Below are 6615 nucleotides of genomic sequence, written 5' to 3'. Positions count from 1 at the left end.
CAAAAACAAAAAAGCCCAAAATATCCATGCAGTTGACTGTCTCCTCCAGCAGCCAGCCCTGGAAGGCATCTTGTGGGACTGTCTGGACTTTTTTGCTTATGGGCTGGGATGAAATGGGAGAAAGAACGACCAAGGCCTGGGGTCCTGCACCTGCCCTGGGGGTTCACTCAGCTCTCAAAGAAACTGACTTCTAAAATCCACCGCCTTGTGGCCTGAAGTACCTGAACCCACACAATCCAACAAACGGCACTGCCTGGGCGGACACCGCAGGCAGCAAATGTACATTTTTTATCATTTGTGTGCTCAATTGTGTCTAATTGGCTGCCCAGAGAATAGCAAGCTACCAGTGGTGTTAGAGACGTGCCCTTTCTTTTTGCCTGGGGACAAACCCCTCTAGGCTGGGACCCCGCTGAGAGAGGGAGAAATCTCAGCAGATGGGTGGCAAAACAGACGCTCAATGGGCTCCATTATTCTTGGAAGACGGAGGGGCTTCAAGGGCCTGGAGCTAGTCCACCCAGGTTCACATCTGGGCCTGATACTTCCTAGAAGTGTTTTAGGGCAAAACACCTCTCTACGCCTCCATCTCTGATCTATACAGTAGGAACCATAGCCAGCACCTGCCTTCTAGGTGACATGAGGATTAATGAAATACAGATAAGAATCTTAGCTCAGTGCCTAGAACACAGTAAGGGCTTAAAACGGGAACAACTGTTTTCTTTTTTTATACCGCCATTCTCCTGGGCTTGGAGGTGGCCAATTCTTTCCTGACCCTTTTCCTGTTTTGATTGCCAGGATGCCGGGCCTGGCCTCCGAGTGGATGGCATGATGGCTGCTGGCCCCGTCACCCCACCCCAACTGTCCCAAGAGTCAGTGGCCAGAGCGCAGACCTGGGCACTCCCCTGGTACACGCGTACCTTTCCCGAACCTTCTTCCTCACCTCACTGGCATTGGCATCCCAGAGGATAGAAAGAAAAGTGAAATAAACAAGTTATTCCACTCATCGGAGTGCAATCACAGGTATTTGGGGTTTTCTTTACATTTTTATTCTATTAAAATATTTCGGCCATGACCATGAGGAACATTTGCCTAATTGGCAGGATGATTATGAAGATTAAATGAGATAATGTTTATAAAAGGCTTAGCATGCCACTTAGCCAGTAAAAGTTGGCTCTCATTAAAAAGAAAAAAAAGTCTAACCAAAAACAAGAATATATTTTCTAGAACTTCATAATTTACAAACTACTTTCATATGGCTTATTTCATTTAGATACTCACAACTTCAGATGGGTTTATTGTTGCCACCTTACAGATTAGGAAACTGAGGTGTAAAGATAGTAAAGACTGGACCCAGGCGACTTAGTGTGTAGCAACGTGGCAGAGCCAGGAGGCAGCTGCAGGACCACGGCCGTGATCCGGCTCGTGGACTCGCCACGAGGGGCTGCGGAATGCAACTCCCGCTCACGGGGCCTCGCTGCTGTCCTCCACTGTGGCCCAGGGGCAGCTCTCTGCGTCTGTCTGACAAAGAAGTCCAGCATCGCCTGGCCCTTATTCCTGACTCCAGGCTCCCTGTTAACTCCTGAGTCTAGAAACCAGGCATCCATCCCTGGTCCCCACAAGCCCCTCCCCCTCGGTGGAATCAGGAGAAGCCACAGGCCTGATGGGTACACGAGGGGAGGCCTGTTTCCCCCAAGGTGACAGGCAGGAGGCAGAGCCCCAGGGCTGGCGTGGGATAGGAGGCTGCCTCTGGCAGACAAGTGGCGGTTCACAGTTTCCCCACCAGGGCACGTGGTCCAGCCCCCTGGGGCCCAGGATGAGAATCCAGGAGACCCCATTTTACTATGGATCCACTTGGGAAACCAAGGGCAAAGCTCTTATAGTATTTCTTTTTTCTTATTTGTAGAATGGCTCAAATACCGCTCTTTTCTTATCTCGTCGGGAAGAAGTTTTGAGTAACAAGTAAGATCTGTGTAGTATTTTGAATTCTTTGTTTTTTGGGGGGTGGGTGAGTTGACAAAGTATCTGTTAAAAGAGTCATTCTTCCTTTCATTCATTCATTTACTCATCCAACAAATATGTATTAAGCACCTTTTACATGCCAGACTCTGTTCTCAGAATTGGGGATACAGCTGTAAACAAGAAAGAATGTCTCCCATGCTCATGGAACACAGTGTCCAGAAAATCCAAACCGCAAGCACCCAAGACATTATCTCACTGTTATTCTCCTAAGTATTTTTGGTAGCATTTTTTTCAATGAAATGCTCCCAAATGAAAGCGGCACCGCCCTGCTTCCAGGATGAGAAGCCAGTTGTACTGGAAAATGCAAACGAATCTAAATCCAGATTGGGGTAAACAATAGGTGGTAAGGGTAATCCACTGTCCAGTCTGAGATACACGAAATGATTTTTTGTAAATGATGCCTCATCCTACATTTTAAGAGGCATGAATGAACACCTGTTTGCTGTGCTTAAAACTGCTAAGTGGGACTTCCCTGGTGGCACAGTGGATAAGACTCCTCGCTCCGAATGCAAGGGACCCAGGTTCGATCCCTGGTCAGGGAACTAGGTCCCACATGCATGCCGCAACTAAGAGTTCGCATGCCACAACTAAGGAGCCCACCTGCTGCAACTAAGGAGCCTGTGAGCCGCAACTAAGACCTGGTGCAACCAAATAAATAAATAAATAAATATGATTTTTAAAAAAGATAAGTTTTTCCACCAAAACCATTCTTTTGCTTGTAGACACGTTTTTCTCAAAATCACTTACAATTGTCAACATGCTTATCCCATTACCAATAAGCATATGGCCATCTCCTCTAAAGGAGATAAACATCTGCTGTATCCCAAAGTCATAAACATGTTCTGGATGGTACAGAAAAAGCAAGTAATATATTGGTAAGTTGTGGCAACATGCAAAGAACTTATAGAGACAATGATGGAATGGCTTAGGTACAACCAACATGGCAGATGCGACTGTAAACCAATGGACTGGGAGGGGAGCCCAGGGTACCCAGGCTCCCCAGTTGGCATCTCGTCCCAGCTGCCAGACCACATGAGCGCTGACAACTCCTGCATCTACCCAGTGTAGCATGAGCAGGGTGCAGTCTGCCACGTGCTGACCATAAGGGACTCCTGCCTTTGAGGAAGGTGGAGAACAAGCTGTCTGCCAGTGGAAACCAGTGGATACACCAGCTGAGGCTGGGTGGCGGCCAAAGCAGTGAGGGAAAGCCACTCCCAGACAGGTAGGCACACCTTGCACCCTGTCCCCTTGCTGGCCCCCAGGGACCCCTGAGTTCATTGAAGGAAATAAAGGCATGAACCTCATTTAGGGTAAGTGGTGTTTGTGCCTGATGGTTCCTACTCCTTGACGTCTTGCACCTAGGTCTTTGTTTTGACTCGAGGTGTAATTCCCCGGAATAAACCACCATCACCTCATTATATGCATCGCCAAGCCCAATAAAGAAGTTGTAGGGAGCCCACCATGTGCGAAATTCCCCACGTCTTCATGAACAATCAGGTGTGGGTGCTACGGCAGTGAGTATGCTCCCAGGGGGTGATGCAGTGGGCCTTTAAGGTGCGGCATTGCTCCTAAGGTGCGTGACTCTGTGATAGCCCTGACTTGTCCGCAGAGACCTCAACCCCTCCGCTAAAGAGCCAGCAGGACTGATAAGCCTTCATCATCCAAACGACCAGCCCACTAGGCTCCCTCAGGGGCCTCCCCGGGCTCTGCCTCGTGTCTGCAGCCCAGAACCCACACCACCTTTCCCAGTTGGCCTGCTGGGTTCTTACTGAGAGCTGAATCTGTGCTTGTCACTGCTATTCCTACGGACACTAGGTCTCTGGCTTAGGCATCCATAAGCATTCCAGGACCGTGCCAGCATCTGAGGTTTCTCTGAGTGGCCCCCCTTCCCCAGCACCCACAGACTCCACTGCCAAGCAAATCGCATCACTATTAACCACCATCACTAGTGTTTTGAAAAGAGAAATAAGGTTTTAGAATCTCACTCCCACACACCCCGACCTCCTCTCGCCTCCTGATCTCCCATAGGGGCACGTTAACTGAATGTGTGTGCTGGGAACTCTGCCTCAGCTTTTAAAATAACCTCCCCACATCGTCACTTGGGGCCTCCCCATAACGTCTCAGCAGCAGGTCAGAAGGTGGAGGTACAGCCTCCCAGGACCCACAGTCGGGGCTGCTCTGAGAGCTGGGCCCCTGAGGGCAGGACGTGAACCCCACAAACCACCGTGCCAAGGGCCACTTGCAATGTTAGATTCGCAAAATGCCTTAAAACTCTTTTAATCTCTGCTCTCTCCACCCCTTACCTCTTCTCCCTCCTCCTTCTACCCCCCCCCCTCAAAAAGGTGATCATTTGCTTTAATGTGCCATTTGAACACAGAATGAGAATCGACTGTGTTGATGTATCCATGTGGCTTCCCCTCACAGGCGCCTCCCTGGGGTCCTCAGGGTCTCCCCAGGGACCACACGGCCCTCCCCTGCCCCCAACCCAGCCCCTCCCTTGGGCAGAATTTGTCTAAAGCCACAGCTTAAAACACTTACCGGATTCCCCAGCCTTGCGTCCCGCTCCCATTCATAAACCCTTGCACAGCTCCACATGCTTTTTCCCAGATTGTGGCTTCCATGTGACCAACAGCAGACGTTTCTGACGTGGCGGGCTCAGGCCACAAGGACGGCGTGTCAGAAATGAAGAGGACACAGCAGTGCACCTGCACGGGATCACAGCCACGGCAGTAGTCGGCCCAGCCCAGAAAGAGCTCCCTTTCCCGGCCTCAGGTTTCACGGCCTCCTAAGTGGGCTTGTGATCTGTCAGAGTCTCTTCCCTGTGTATTCACTGTATTTACACCACTTGCCCACAGGCCTGTCCGGCCATGTCGTCCAGCAGCCAGCAGGGTCGTGACTTGTTGGCTTCATAGGAGGCCATGGGAGTTTTCAGAGCAGAGCCAAGCCAGAGGGTCCTTTTGAGGTAGTTCAGGGATGACAAATACATTTCTTTGCATAGTCTGTGCTGGACTGAATGTTTATCCCTCCACCAAATTCATATTTTGAAGCCCAAATCCCCACTGTGAGAGTAATAAGAGGTAGGGCCTTTGGGAAGTAATAAGGTCACAAGGGTGGAGCCCTCATGAATGGGATTGGTACCCTTATAAGAAGAGACATTAGAAAGGTGATCTCTCTCTCTCTCTCTGTTTGCCATGTGAGGATACAAGGAGAAGGCACCTGACTGTCTACAAACCAGGAAGCAGGCCCTCACCAGCAGACAGCGGATCCACTGGTGCCTTGATCTTGGACTTCCCAGCCTCCAGAGCTGTGAGAATAAATTTCTGTTGTTTAAGCCACCCAGTCTGTGGTATTCTGTCATAGCAGCTGGAGCTGACCAGGGCATGAACTAACTATGATAAATTAGAAGCAGCACCCTCAAATCCTACTCAGAGAAGCCCTGTAGGTCAAGGCCAAGCTCCCAGGAAAGCCTGTTGTAATAAATCCGTGATGCCCACAGCTCTGTGGTGAAGGAGGGGAGGCACATGTCCTGGGCTTGCAGCCCTTGGGTTGATTTTTCCCACTGACTACAGCTGCCAATTCCTAAACATGATGCTGGCTTAGTGAGGACCGGCCTCCCCTGTCTAGTTATCCCAGCCTGAAGGCTAGAGAGAAAAACATGGCACAGTCCCAGCTCTTCTTGTTTTATTATTATTTTTTAAATCCAACTAATAGAAATGGCCAAAATGCTAACTAATCACACAGAAATATATGAGAAAATAACACAGAAAAGCAAGCTCTACAGAACCAGAATATCCAAACACAGTTTGGTGCCTTTTTCCTATTTTCAACCTTAATTACTCTCTGCTTCATTTTCCCTGTTCTTAGGATTATTTGGAGGCAGCTTTGAGGCAGAGCCGCTCTCTGCACTGGTTCTGGTACCACACGGGACTGCAGAGCAGCTGGGACGAGCACCAGAGCTCATCAGCGTGAACAAAACCCCAACATGCCCCGAGCACACGGCCCCAGCATTCATAAGGTCCCCAAACCACTTCCACCTCTTTGCCTGATCACCCGCTCTCTTTTGTCCAGTTCACATCACATGGCCTCTCACCCCATATCTACATTTTAAACTTCTCACAACCACAAATATCACCCTTCCCAATCAGAACAAAAATATGAGGGGGAAAAAAAATCACCATAATGGGAAAAGAGTTTGAAAAAGAATCAACACATGCATACGTATAACAGAATCACTTTGCTGTGCACCTGAAACTAACACAACATTGTTAATCAACTATACCCCCATATAAAATGTTTAAGAAAACCGTGAACCCCTCTGACATCTGCCCAACACAGCCTCTAACTCAGTGACATCCACCTTCCATTAGAACCACATAACCATGCGTTGATCACATGACCTAAATACTTCCTTCCCTGTGACTCTTGCAAACACTTACCATTTTGCATTCTCTAAATTTTTCAGAGAAGAAAAGAATTAAGAATTGAAAGACAAGCCTCAGACTGGGAGGAAATATTTGAAAAACATATCTGATAAAGGATTTTTACCCAAAATAAACAAAAAGTGCTTACAATTCAGCAGTAAGAAAACAGGCACGCTGA

Source organism: Balaenoptera ricei, chromosome 18, assembly GCF_028023285.1.
Source record: "Balaenoptera ricei isolate mBalRic1 chromosome 18, mBalRic1.hap2, whole genome shotgun sequence".
In the NCBI taxonomy this organism is placed as follows: domain Eukaryota; kingdom Metazoa; phylum Chordata; class Mammalia; order Artiodactyla; family Balaenopteridae; genus Balaenoptera; species Balaenoptera ricei.
The sequence above is the reverse complement of the archived record's forward strand: the minus strand, read 5'-3'. Positions refer to the sequence as shown.